General features: G+C 32.1%; 1 protein-coding gene across 1 annotated transcript in view; it reads left to right on the forward strand.

Annotated features, from left to right (window-relative positions):
- The first annotated feature begins 1252 nt into the window (after positions 1–1252).
- Positions 1253–14271, forward strand: part of LOC120772646 (protein sine oculis) — a 78623-nt gene continuing 65604 nt past the window's right edge. The window contains exon 1 of the mRNA XM_040101372.1: positions 1253–2172. The gene's annotated coding sequence lies outside the window, so the exon portion shown is untranslated. The remainder of the gene's footprint in view (positions 2173–14271) is intronic.

The following is a 14271-nucleotide window of genomic DNA, read 5'->3' on the forward strand; positions in this document are numbered from 1 at the left end:
TAAATTGTATGCTGTTACATCTTAAAACTATATTTATTATATCTTATGCTATTTTAATATACTTCTATTTATTTTGAGGGGTTATATAGAGTTAGACTGTCGAAAAAACGAATTTTACAGAATTTTTTCTTAATCGGCTTAGCCGTTTTCGAGTACTGTTGGTCACTGACTTTGCAAACATCATTTAGAGAAAAACGCGTTAAAAGTTTGGAATGCCTTTCCAAGCGCTCGGAAACGCCTTTTAAAATTTGCGTGTAATTTCGAAAATTTTCACCCGAATGATATACATTTTTCTGTGTGTATTTTAAATTTATATACATATGTACACTAAGAAAATAAAATTTGAAAAAAAACGTTTTTTTTTAAATTTTAACTGTATTGTACATATGTATTTAAATTATATGGTATATTTCAATACCATTCGAGATATACGCAATTAAAACTTTTCTAATATCCATTTTTCATATAATTGTAATATACAATTTTACTACCATCCTCCCATTTGAAAATCCATACTGTTTATAATCATATAGTATTAACCATCACTGTATTTTTTATTTCTCTTCAACTGCAACTTATTGTAAAGAGCGCCACATTTTCTCTCATTGCAAGCAATATACTTTGAAAGCCACTGGCTTAGACAATAGAAATATATAAATAAATAAGCAAAAAGTGGGTGTGCTGCTCCGTCTGCTCTCCTTTTCAGGCACATTGGCTAAAACCCTGTGTACAACGGCAGATCGCCAGTTGGCAGTTGTTGGAAAGAGACAGCAACACACATACAAGTTGTTTACAAGATGTGGCCTAGTCGCATTAGTGGTGGTTGTGTGTGTTCCTTGCGATCGTATCGAATTCCGATTCAGTTACAAAGTAGACAAATGCAACAACCAGCTAAAATGTGAGCAACACAAATCATTAAAAGAAGTATAAAAATAAAATTGAAAATTGCAGCGAGCAACTAAAACAATATCCCTATCGCCACCACGGCCATCATCTGCAACAGCCACCGTCACCATGTGAGCGGTTGAGTGTTGAGTGGCGCAAACGTCAACGGCAACCAGTGCTAACAATGCACAAACAACAAACACACGGGGAGCGCCGAGCGCACTCATTAGTTGCGGAGCAGCACAGAGTAGCTGGCGGATGTGTGATACTCGCACCAGTTGTGGGATACAGACAACAGACAAGCAGCAGATACATTCGACGAATTCAGTTTTTCGTACTCCGTGTTAGCGTGTGGTTCGTTCGTCGTGTGTTATAACGTTTCAGCGTGACGGACGTTTCGTTTGCATACAATCGTTCGGAGGATACGCTGCATGCGCGTGCGATATCCATACACCGTCGGTGGCAAATTACAAAACGGACGTATACGAAATGCGAAGTGTCGTTTAGTGTTGAAATATAAAATGTAAATAAAAAATATAAAAAGGATTAAAAACAAAAAAGGATATACCAAACGGTAGACTCGCCAAAAGGCGCAACGAAGACACTGAAACTTTTTTATTTCAAGCGATCTACGAAATATCTACTTTAATTACTTGCTGTTGTTGTTATATTATAATTTTGTTGTTTTTTGCCTTTGACTGTTGCGCGTCACGCAGCTTTTCCGCGCGATCTGTGTACATTTCACTATTCTTCTTGCTGCTGCGCTGCTGTTTACGCTCTGCAACAGCAGCAATCTGTGACGTCTAGCGCTGATTTGTTGGCATTGTTATTGTCGAAATTGCTAAACGTTTTCTGCGCTGCAATTAATTAAATGTATCTTAACGTATGTATGCCTCAAGTGTGTGGCGCGAATCGAATAAATTTGCGGGAATAAAGGAATGTTGGCTGCTTTTGTTTTATATTCGGCAGCTACAGCGACAATTGCTCTACTTTTTTTGCGTAATTTACTACTTGTTGGCATTGGAAAACACGTGCTGTGACTAATAGCTGAAAATATCTAAAACGGCAGAATCACGTTGCTGGTGCAAAAAAGTGTGAATTAAACCTGGCAAAATACAAGTGGCAAAGCAAATACTCAATATATGGACTGTTCGTTAAAAAAATTTACAAAACAAAACTGGAAAAAGTGCAATTTTGTTTCGGAACTACGCGCGATAGCGAAATCTGAAAATCGGAAATAGTAAAAAGAAACTTTAACGGATTAAATTCATATGAGAAAAAGCAAAGGTTTGTATATATTATTAAAAAATTAATTATTGACTTGTGCATTTTGTATGCAATACATACATACATATGTACATATGTACATACATATAAGTATTAAAAACAGCAGAAGAAAAACATTTATAATTAAACATAAATAGAAATTTAGTAGCATATTCATTTGCACTTGAGGAGATCTTCCTGAAAAATACTGTGATTTCTGTGAAGATCAAGGAAATTAACAGAAAACAGATTTACTTTGTTACCATTGTACCTTTTTCTACAAATATTGCTTTTAATAAATTTTGAAACTTGCTAAGAGTATAACTTTCGTACATTTGAAGAATCTGAGATTTTTGCATTTGTACTACCGACGGCAAAATTAATTGAAAATGAAATTGGAACTTATAGCATGCAAAAATCTCGGATTCTTCAAATGTAGCGTATAAATTTATAAACATAAATACAATATATAGTCTACTAAAATGCAAAATAACGCTGTATCGCTCTTCAAAAGTTTACAAGTGAAGGAAAAATGATATAATAGAAACGACTCGCATTGAAACAAAAATTGGTTTTTGGTTATAAAATGATTATATTTTGATTATTATATCGGCGAATTCCGAATTTTTTGATAATACGTTGCTTTGTATTTAAGGTGACGATATGTACATATATACTTATATGGACAGTACTATATATGTATATTATGAAATAAAATAATCAGTAAAACAATATTTTTCCGATAGCTAGGAGCTTAAGTGGTTACATGGGTTTAGGGGTTTGAAAAAATCGAATTTGTAATTGTCTTAATAAATTCTACAACACCTCTTTGGAGAACCTTGAGAACTTATGCACTCGAGGCTAAGTTGCTAGGCTAAGTACGCCGACTTTGAATGCGCTCGAGGTTTTTTTTAGAAACTTTGTTTTTGAAGTCGGTTGGCAAGATTTCTCGAGAACTACTCAACCGATTTTCATGAAATGAAGCGTTTGTAGTTTAATTTACAACAGCGCGCCATTCGTTCTTCATTTTCGCTATTTGGCGCCAATTGGAGATTCCAAGTGAAGCCAAATCCTTCTCCACCTGGTTTATATAAACGAAGTGGAGGTCTTCCTCTTCCCCTGATTCCCCGTGCGGATACTACATTGAATACTCTCAGAGCTGGATTTTTATCGTCCATCGGACGACAAGACCTAGCCTGTGTAGCGGCTGTTCCTTAATTCGCTGAACAATGTCAACGTCGTCCTATATCTCGTGCAGCTCATCGTTCCGTCGACTGCGGTATTCTCCTTTGCCAACGCACAAAGGACCATAAATCTTTCGCAGAATCTTTCTCTCGAAAACTCGTAACGTCGGCTCATCAGATTTTCTTATCGTCCATGCCTCTGCACCATATATCAGAACGGGGATGAGGAGTGACTTGTAGAATTGGTCTTTTTTCATCGAGAGAGTATAAAAATTAATGAGAGAGTCAGCAGTCGTTCTTTGTCCTAATTCCTAGAAATTAAATCACATTAAGCTCATAACTTCAAGAAAGCTGAGTGTATTTTCTCATCCTTGGTCCAACAGATCTCACATAAATGGTTTAGTTTTTTTGTCGAGAAGCAACCTTGACTTTTTAATAAAAATTGTTTTTTATCAGATTTTAGAGATTGAGTAAAAGTTAGTTTTTTTAGTTTCCAAAAGCAGAAAAATACTTCTGCTTCCTCCTCTGAGTATCAAGAGCATTAATGCTTTCAAGGCAAAAAATGTTAATTAGGTTTGTCCTAAGACCCAGTTTTTATAATTGAAATTGTTTTAATGAATGTGGAATTATTATCTTTTGTGTTATAATGTTATAATATTTGCACTCCCATTATTTCTGAGGAAAACGACTTACTTAATTTGAATAAGTTAAAACAGCTTTTATTACAGCCAGATATGATGCTTTCATGTTTTCTGAAAAATAGTATAAAATATATAAATATATCTATGTACTTGGCGTTGACAAGGATATTTATTCCTCTCTTAAACAAGGTATATTTCCTTCAATATGAAAACAAATTGTTTATAATTCCTTTTCATAAAAGTGGACTTCGGTCATACATTGGAAACTTTAGGATTATCGCAAAAATATCAGTTACACCAAGACTTTTTGCGGCTATCATTGCAGACTATATAATCTTTTAGATGTCTCTGTTAATTTTTTCTTCTCACCTTGGATTTCGAAAAGGCAAATCTACTCTTGAGTTTGTAAACCATGTGTCATTGGGTTTTAGGGAACACAAGCATTCGGATATTATATACGCTGACGCATAGCTTTCCATTAAGTAAATATCTCGATTATCGTACTTAAACTGTATTTTCGGGGTTTTCAACCAAGATTTCTGCAATGCCAATCTTCTTATCTTTATAATAGTACACAACGAGTGATATTTGTGGATACTCTTTCATATTCAATTAAGGTCTCTATGCTAGTTATTTATTAACGATGTCCCTTCTGTCATAGAATTCTCAAAAATTTTATTATATGCCGACGATGCAAAGCTTTTTAAATTATATACTAAACTTCAAGAGATGAAAGGTTTCTGTTGCAAAAATACTTCAACAATTTGGTTGCTTGGTGTGATAGAATTGAATTGCCATTGAATTTTGAATCTCAAAAAATGTAAGACGATGTGCTTTTCTCGGATTATATACAAGAGTAAGCTTTTAACTTTGTAGATAGGAAGTTTCTATGGATATAAACTTAATTTTAGTCTTCATATTGATACAACAGTCTGGGAAGCAAGAGCTGTTCTCAGTTTTGTTAAACGTTCAAGAATTTGAAAATTCGTTTGTTACCAAATACTTTTTACATTTTTGGTTAGACCTGAAATATGACTCTGTGGTATGAACCTTAGTTACAAAATTCATTCTGATAAGTAGTAGTCTGTTCAAAAATAATTTTTACATTTTGCCGTAATGCATTTCCGATTCTAGGTTAGGCGACCTTCATACACCAAACGTTTGAAAATTATCATTCTAGCTTCACTTATTAGCCGTAATGAAATACTTGGCATTATTCTTCGTTAAAATCCTAAATGGCACAGTTTAGAGTTCTTTTCTCTTGTCTGAAGTTAAATTTAATACCCCGGTACGCTTTCCAAGGCAGTTTAGATCCCTACTGTTGAAGTCTTGTAGATAAAATTTTTAACTAAACGAAGCATGCCGTCAAATACATATGTATGTATGTATGTATGTCATGATTTTAATTCTCATTCCTGCACATTTGATTTATCTGACTCACTTTTCGAAATTAAAAAGACTCTCAACATAATAATAAAATAAAATAAAAACAAATAACAACTTGAATTTAAGTACCTTAATTCTATGCCAAGAAAAAAAATTCAATATTGACTAGTACCTCGCGCAATATAGTGGATACAATTTTTCACAGCACGAACTGAACATTTTAAGCATTTACCAGGCACTTAAAAAATTACTATATACTTGCTATTTTAAGAAAAACTCATAAGTATAATATTTCAAAGTTGAAAGGAGCAAAGCACACACCTGGTGCAAATACACACAAACAAAAATGCTACAACACTAACGGCGCATAGAAACATAGAACAACTTGCCAGTAGTTTGTGGCGCACACTTTTCCGCTGTTAACAAAGCAAAAATAATAAAAATGTGTTAAGTGACGATTTCTGCTCAATATTTTCCTCCAACCAATACGCCCCCTACGCATCACGGCGTTCTTTCGTTTTCCGTTTTTCGTCTTTTTGCTTTTGTATTTTTAATTCTTTTATTCACTATGTAGGCACATCTCCAACTCATCACATTTTGCCTATAAATTTTGTAGTTTTTGAAATTTTGAAATATCTCGCTGCTAAATTTAAAAAACGCAACAACAAATAGATTTTCGAAATTTCGAATTATTCACTTTCTGCTGTGGCCAATCAATAAAACATTTAATACAGCGCTCCTTATTTAATCATGATCAAGAGAATTTACATTTGTATATATGTACATACATACATACTTTTGTTTGTACATATGTATGTGTGTAGGATGTGCAGTGAGAAATCAAAGAAATCATAAGCTCAACAGCCATAAATTTGATATTTTTATCGGATATGTTGTTGCAGTAGTGTTAAAATGGTGCAGCTTTGTTGCGCTTTTTGTTGTTGCTTATTATTCTTTCTTTCCGGTTCTGTATGTGTTAATTTGCGGCTTTATTTGCTGCTCATTGTTGATTTACTTGTTTGTTTATCTGCATCGCCTTAGTTGTTCGAAAATTTATTAATTGATTTTTATCACTTGATTTGCGAGAATTTTTGTAACAAAACAATAACAAAAACCATAAAAAGACTGGGCAAACGCTTTTAAAATTCTTGCTTTAAGATATTGTGATATTTTTAGCATATCTGTATGTGTTAGTAAATATTCAATCGAATATATTTGGTATATTTTATGATCTGCTATTGTATCATTATAACACTTTATTAATTTCGTCTGGCGTTTGAATACAGTAAAGAATTGGCTTCTCTATTTAAAGTAAATATTCAAATAGCTTCCGGAAACCCGTTTTGCACCTAGTGATATTTTAGAGCAGGCAATAATTTTGAAATAACTGTTTAGATAATTATAACTTCTATGAGTCATATTGATTTTTTGACGCTTGCTTTTCTCTCATCCACAAAAAATTCGTTGTAATTGTTCCATGTTCAATTTGATGCGTTAAATTTATTGCCTCATAGAATCGTTTAACATTTTTCTTAGGCTGGCACAATTTCCTTTTGCGAGATCGTAGAAAACTTCCAGGCAAGCAACATGTCGAACTACTAGTTGTTACCAACCATAATGTTGAAATAAAAACTGTGTGCGAAAATCGTCTTGTAGAATTATGGTAAAGGAGTATAGCATAGAGTAAAGAGGAAGATACATTGTGAAAAAAGAGTACGCGGAAACACAAGCTTACGAGTGATACAAAGCCTTCAAAAACGGGCGAGAGATCGTTGAAGATAGGCCTCGTTCTGCACAACTTTCAACCTCTTCAACTGATGAAAATAAAAAAGTGTAGGATATACGGTTTTTGATCGACTAGTCCCGATAAAGCTAATTTTTTTTTCCAAAAAGAGTGGCATAAGTAGGTCTCTTTGGACATGCTTAATTGTGCGAATTCCGATCCCATTGCCGATGAGATATGGGTTTATGAGTATGGCATGTAAACAAGTCAACAATCATCAGAATGGCCGGTGGTGAATGGTGAAAAAACAAGCCGAAACCAAAAACCACGCCAAAGCAGCTTAAAAATTAAGATGATGCTCATTTCTTTTCGATATTCGTTATTTGGTGCATCAGGAATTTGTTCAGGAGGGACAGACAGTTAATAAAGAGTTTTATTTGGCCGTTTGCGTGAGAACATCCGTCGAAAACGGCGGGAATTGTGGAAGAACAATTCATGGATTTTACACGATGATAATGCAACATCGCATCGAGCCACGATTGTGACTGAATTTAAAGCCAAAAAATCAATGAATAACGAGCAACCAACGTATTCACCAGATTGGGCTCCAAGTTATTATACCCTGAAGTTTGTAACACCCAGAAGGAAGCGTCGGAGACCCTATAAAGTATATACATATACATATAAATGATCAGTATGTTGAGTTAAGTCGATTTAGCCATGCCCGTCTGTCCGTCTGTATATATACGAACTAGCCCCTCAGTTTTCAAGATATCCTTTTGAAATTTTGCAAACGTCATTTTCTCTTCAAGAGGCTGCTCATTTGTCGGAACTGCCGATATCGAACCACTACAACATATAGCTGCCATACAAACTGAACGATCGAAATCAAGTTCTTGTATGGAAAACTTTCACATTTGACAATGTATCTTCACAAAAGTTGGCACAGGTTATTTTCTAAGATATTATGTAATATACGAAGAAATTGTGCAGATCGGTTAAGTATAGCATATAGCTGCCATACAAACCGAACGATCGGAATCAAGGGCTTGCATGGGAAACTTCCTCATTTCACGAAATTTGACATTGATTACTGTTTAAGGTAATCATATAATCTCCGAAAAAATTGTTCAGATCGGATTACTATAGCATATAGCTTCCATATAAACTGAACACATAGTTACTAAAAGAAATGCCCTGTGAAGGGTATATTAGCAGCCGAAGTTAACGTTTTTTCTTGTTTTTTCCTGTTTCCGAAACTGAACTGTCTTGTGATCTTTTACTGTTTTTAAATCACAGAGAATGCGTGATAAGACAAGCGTCACAAAAAGAAATTCGCTAAACGAATAATAAGTCTTCTGAACCAAATTTTATACCAAGTGTATTGAAAATCGGATTACTCATTAAACATTTGTTTTGACACAAATACCAACTATTTTATGAAGTATTTTGGAGTAATTATTACTAAATTGTTATATGATATGCTCTTTAAGCTACTTGAATATTGTTAAAAAAATTTTGTCAGAGTCACGCGAAAGAAGTTTAAGGCTTATTCTTCCAATACCATCGGTTTGAGAGAAAATTTTTACTCATTCGTTTCAAGATCTCTCTATGATTCTTAAAAAATCGTATAGATGCCGTATTTCTTACCTATTTACAGTAAGATCTTACTGTGTAAAACTCCAAGGATTACATGTTACGAAAAGTTTATAGATTGCTATAAAGAGCCTCAATATGACATTTAAACTCTTCAAAGAAGTGTAGATAAACTTTTCAACATTCGAAGTGTGGTTATCACTTATTTCACATCTATTGTTATTAGCACTTTACAAAAAGTTATCAATTTTAAAAAACATGAATAACACAGTACAACTAATTAACTAATCTGGAGGGTGAGAAATTCCTAGTCAGGGTGATGGTGTTAGGTCAGTATAGTAAAACCCTCAAAGGGTTTGGCGTTCGTATGTGTCAGTTTTTTTATGACCTTTTAAATTTTTTCCTTATCTTGTTTTTTCGCTTTGTTGTAACATTTTGGCAAAAACGTAGTTTAACATAACTCGCGAACCACTTGTCCGATTTTGATGAAACAAATTTAGAAAAATTAAGAATTACAATTTCTATTTGTTTTTATTCAAAAAAGTGTCATTTATCGCCTTTTTTTATAAATTTTCTCCAATAACTCCAGACTTCTGGCCATAAACTAATAAAAAAATAAAGTAAACATTTTTATAATTTTTTATTTTTATTTTATTTATTTATTTTTATTTATTTTAATAAATATTACTTAGACTTTTTTTGTTTTTTTTTTTTTACTAAGCGACAATAATCCCAAAAATGTTCCACAGTGTAATTAATTAGCGTAAAGACCTGAGTCGGTTTAGCCATGTCCGTTTCTTCGTCAGTCTGTGTATACGCGAACTACAGCCACAGTATTTGAGATATCGATTTTGCACACATCCTTCTCTCGTCAAGAAGCTGCTCATTTCTTGGAACCAAGTACATATGTATGTATATCGGATCGCTATATCATATAGCCGTCATACAACTAACCGATAAAAATCAAGTTTTTGTATGAAAAACGTTTTTAATTGTGAACGGTATTCAGAGAACTTAATATTTTTGGTGGGCTCTAAATGTTCTGCTTATTTATTCTGGTCACATAAAACCTGTATATCATACAGTCACTAGCGAACAGCGGCCAATACTGCATAAATTTAAATTAAACAAAATGTGAAACTTAATTTTCAAAAATATTTAGTACAAACCTATTATTATCAGCATTTATCTTCCTTCACGTCCTGGCTATTTTAAACCATTGCAGATATTTTCGCTTTCCGCTGTCAAAACCACACACACTTCTCCGAGTATATTAAACGCTAGAAGCGCGCGGCTGTGACGTGAAAAACTATAATTTAATACAATTAAAATAAACATATTTCTAATATTATAGTACAAGGCAAAAACAACTGTTCGAATCAGCTAAAAATATACAGTGGGACAACGGGCAATTTATCTATTTTGGTAGCACAGCACAAGTATATGGGTATGTGTGCAGGCACATGAGCGGGCGATAATATATGCGTGTGCGGGTGGCTTGTCTGCCAACGAACAACAAAAAGAAACGCTGTAATAACAACAACAAACACAAGTGGCAGCCCTCCTTTTGCATAGAAGCAACGACAGCAGTTGCCAACGGTGGCTCCCAGTGGCTCTTGGCCTGTCGTTGCTAGTCCAACTTGGCTGTCATAAATTTCAATTAATTGCCATGAAAGTGGCTAGTTTTAATGCAAAACCAAATTTAATATCCTCGACGTCTTTGTCTAAAGTGGCAACACTGCGCGCATGCAGCTACGCGTGTGCTGACGTGCGATCTTTCGGCCACTTAAGCAGCTGCTTTGACATTTCTTTTGCATTATGTACTTATGTATACGACTATTTCCGAACTCAACTGGACCGCTCGACTGCGCTGCTGTGCTCGTAAAACTTCTTGCCAACGCAATGCCTCTCTATTTCACAGCATCCAGCTATCGCTTACAAATGCAGCAGAAGCAACACACTCGGCGCACTGCGTCCACAATGGGCCGTAGATCATAAGCGATCATGTTTATCGACCGCAGTAGTTACATGTGCGTTGTTGTAGTTGTCGGTAGTAGCAATAACAGCAGCAGCAGCAGCAATAATAATTTGCCGCCCACCAGCTGCTGTTGCGGCGCAGTCATAGCCATAAATGTTGTTGTTTTAATTTATGTGCTATTTCTATATCTTCTTCGCCGTCCTCATCGTGTTCCTCTGCTCTGTTAGTGTTGTTATGGATGTTTTCATATTTTCTGCATTTCATTAATAAATTCACAGTTATGTCATTCATTATTCTCACGCATGTACGAGTGTTTATGATCAGATATGCATAGATATATGCATATGTAAATATGTATGTCTGTAAAACGAAGCAGCAACGCACAAATTACGCGTAACAGCATTTGATGTCAAATTTATCAGAGGAAGTGTGTGAAAAAAATTTATAAGAATTCTCGCATCGTCGAATGCGAAAATAATGTTTATGCACTTTTCCATATGTACCTCGAAACATGTTCACATGTACATATGTGTATGTGTTTGGATGCTTCATAGTGCACATTAAAGCATTCACTAACTGTCCATATTTATGTACATATGTACATATGTATATCATACACACATGGATGTATCAAGTGCGGCATCCAATGGCATTAAGTCATATATTTGAGAAAGTACTGTGTGCCAAATGGCTTTTTATTGTATAAAAAAAAATACACAAATATCTATGTATGTTTATAATTCCTTAAACATACATATAATTGAAATAATATTTGAATTTGTCACTCTTTACTTTGTTATACCGAAAATCTGAATTAAAAATAATTTTTAAGTTTTTAATCCCAAATTCTAAATTGTAATTCAAATATAAGAAATTTAATTCCGAATACTGGTATTAAAAATAAAAATTTGTATTGCAACACTCGCATTAAATGTTTAATCCCAAATATCGGAATAAAAAAATAAAAAAATAATTCCAAGTTTATAATCAAAACGAAATAATTATTTTTTTGCGTACTTCGTGTTCTACCATTTTGGTGAAAAAGGATAACTTATTTTGAACATAATAGCAAGCAATTTAATTCTTTTCATTTTAAGTTGTGTTTAAGTTAAACAACAGTTCCCATTCCAGCTTTTAATTTCGAAATTTTTTTTTATTAATTGTTACTTCAATGTTTCAAGATTAGAATTAGATACTTTAAATTTCATTTTTCAAAACAGAATTAAAATTGAAAATTAAAATTTTCTTAAACAGAATTATGTACAAATTTTAAATTAATTTTCAACAATTGAAAATTAAATTTTTCTTAAACAGAATTAAAAATTTTAAATTAATTGAAAATTAAATTTTTCAGAATCAGAATTAAAAATGAAAAATTTAATTTTTCAAGAATTAATAATTTAAAATAAATTTTTAACATCATAATTAAAAGTTTTAAATTTAATTTTTTATTAAAAGAGTTAGAAATTGAAAACCAAAATTTCAAAACAGAATTAAAAATTTTTAATTTAATTTTTCAAAACCAAATTAGAAATGTTAAATCCACCTTCAACATGATAATTAAAAATTTTTCATAATCAGAATTAAAAATTTTTTAATTAATTGTTCAAAATCAGAATTAAAAATGGAAAATTTAAATTTTTCAAGAATTAACAATTTAAAATAAATTTTTAACATCATAATTAAAAATTGAAAATTTCATTTTTCGTTAAAAGAGTTAGAAATTGAAAACCAAAATTACAAAACAGAATTAAAAAATTCAAATTTAATTTTTCAAAACAAAATTATAAATGTAAAATCAACCTTCAACATGATAATTAAAAATTTTTCATAATCAAAATCAGAAGTTTAATTCAAAATCAAAATTAAAAATTGACAATTTTATATTTCAAAACAGAATAAAAAATTTAAAATTAATTCTCAACATCATTATTAAAAATTACAAAATTTAGTTTTAATACATAATTAAAAATTAATATTTTAATTGCTCATAATCAGAATTATAAGTTAAATTTTTCAAAATCAGAATTAAAAACTGAAAGCTTCATTTTTTTAAAATCGGAATTAAGTATTTAAAATTAATTTTCAGCATTATAATTAAAATTTTATATTTTATTTTTCATAATTAGAATTACAAATAAAAGATAAAACTTTTCTTAATCAGATTTAAAAAATTTAAAATTAAATTTATCAAAATCAGAATTAAAAACTGAAACTTTCAAAATCGAAATTAAGAATTAAAAATTAAATTTTCAAATCAGAATTTTTTTTTTTGCTAATCAGAAATTTTATTTTTGCTAATCAGAATTAAAAATTGATAATTAAATTTTCAAAATCAAAATTAAAAATTTTATTTTACAAAATCAAAATTAAGAATCGAAAATGAAATTTAAGTATTTTAATAAAGCAAATTTCTAGTTCAACTACAATAATTCTGAGTATGAGATTATCCAACGTTCTTGAAACAAACTATACAAACTATGCAAACTCAAGGGTTACATGGGTTTACGAGTTTAAAAAAATCGATTTTTTTATTGTCTTAATCTCCTAAATTTTCAAGTTGATCCAAGTAATAGTAATAGATACAGCCTTGAGAATTTGTGGGCTCGAGGCTAGCTAGGCTAAGTGCCGCGTCTTTAAAAGCGTTTTTCTTGAAACTGTGTTTTGAAGTCGGTTGGCAAGATTTCTCGAGAACTACTCCACCGATCTTCATGAAATTTAAACAGGTCTTTACGATACAATTCTTAAAGACTTTGACGAAGGATTACAACTATTTGAAAAAAAAACAAATTTCAGTGAAATTTAATTTTTTTTAATTTCTGAAATTTCCAAAAATTCAATTTCAGTTTTTTTTTCCTTCGTCAAAGTTCTAAGTTAAGTATTTAACTAACACACGTTGTTTCACTTTAGATGATCCTGTTAAGAGTTATCCTGCCAACGCGGGCGCATAATTTTTCCGAAGCGTCACCGGAAATGGCGCCGCAATGGCCGAGTTTAAAATAATTTTCCGAAATGTTTCAGAACTTCTTTGTTAATCGTGTGTTGTTTGTTGGAAAAACGCTGTTTTTAGCCCAGGAAACCCATGTATAACCCCTTAAGTAAATGTAAAACAAAGCTATCGCTTATTTTACCGTTATTTTCTTAAGCTTTTTAACTCAAAACACAAACATTTTAGGAACTTTGTGAAAAAGGACTCCTTTTTTCAGCTCATTTTATAAGACACCTATAAAAACACCAAACAAGTAATGCAACAAAAATGTTGTATAACCCAAAGTTTGACTTAATTCATTCATAAACATAGAAATGTTTGCCATAAGAAAATTTATTAAAAGTAGCAACAAACAAATGACAGGCAAAAAACTTTAATTAACTTAACTCATGTCTTCATGGCGGTGCAAATTTTTCTACGCCACTTGAAGGAAACAAAAGGGCCCTCAGCCAATAACAGCAAAGTTTTTTATTTATGCTTATGAGTACATACATATGTCTCTATGTGTATCTACATATGTACATAAGTATGTAAGTGGAAAGCACAATATAGATTTGTTGTGCCCTGCACTTTGCTTGGTGAGAATTGAAAAATGTTTGTTGCTGACAGCATTACATGCGTCG

The sequence above is a fragment of the Bactrocera tryoni genome, chromosome 3 (assembly GCF_016617805.1).
Source record: "Bactrocera tryoni isolate S06 chromosome 3, CSIRO_BtryS06_freeze2, whole genome shotgun sequence".
Lineage (NCBI taxonomy): Eukaryota > Metazoa > Arthropoda > Insecta > Diptera > Tephritidae > Bactrocera > Bactrocera tryoni.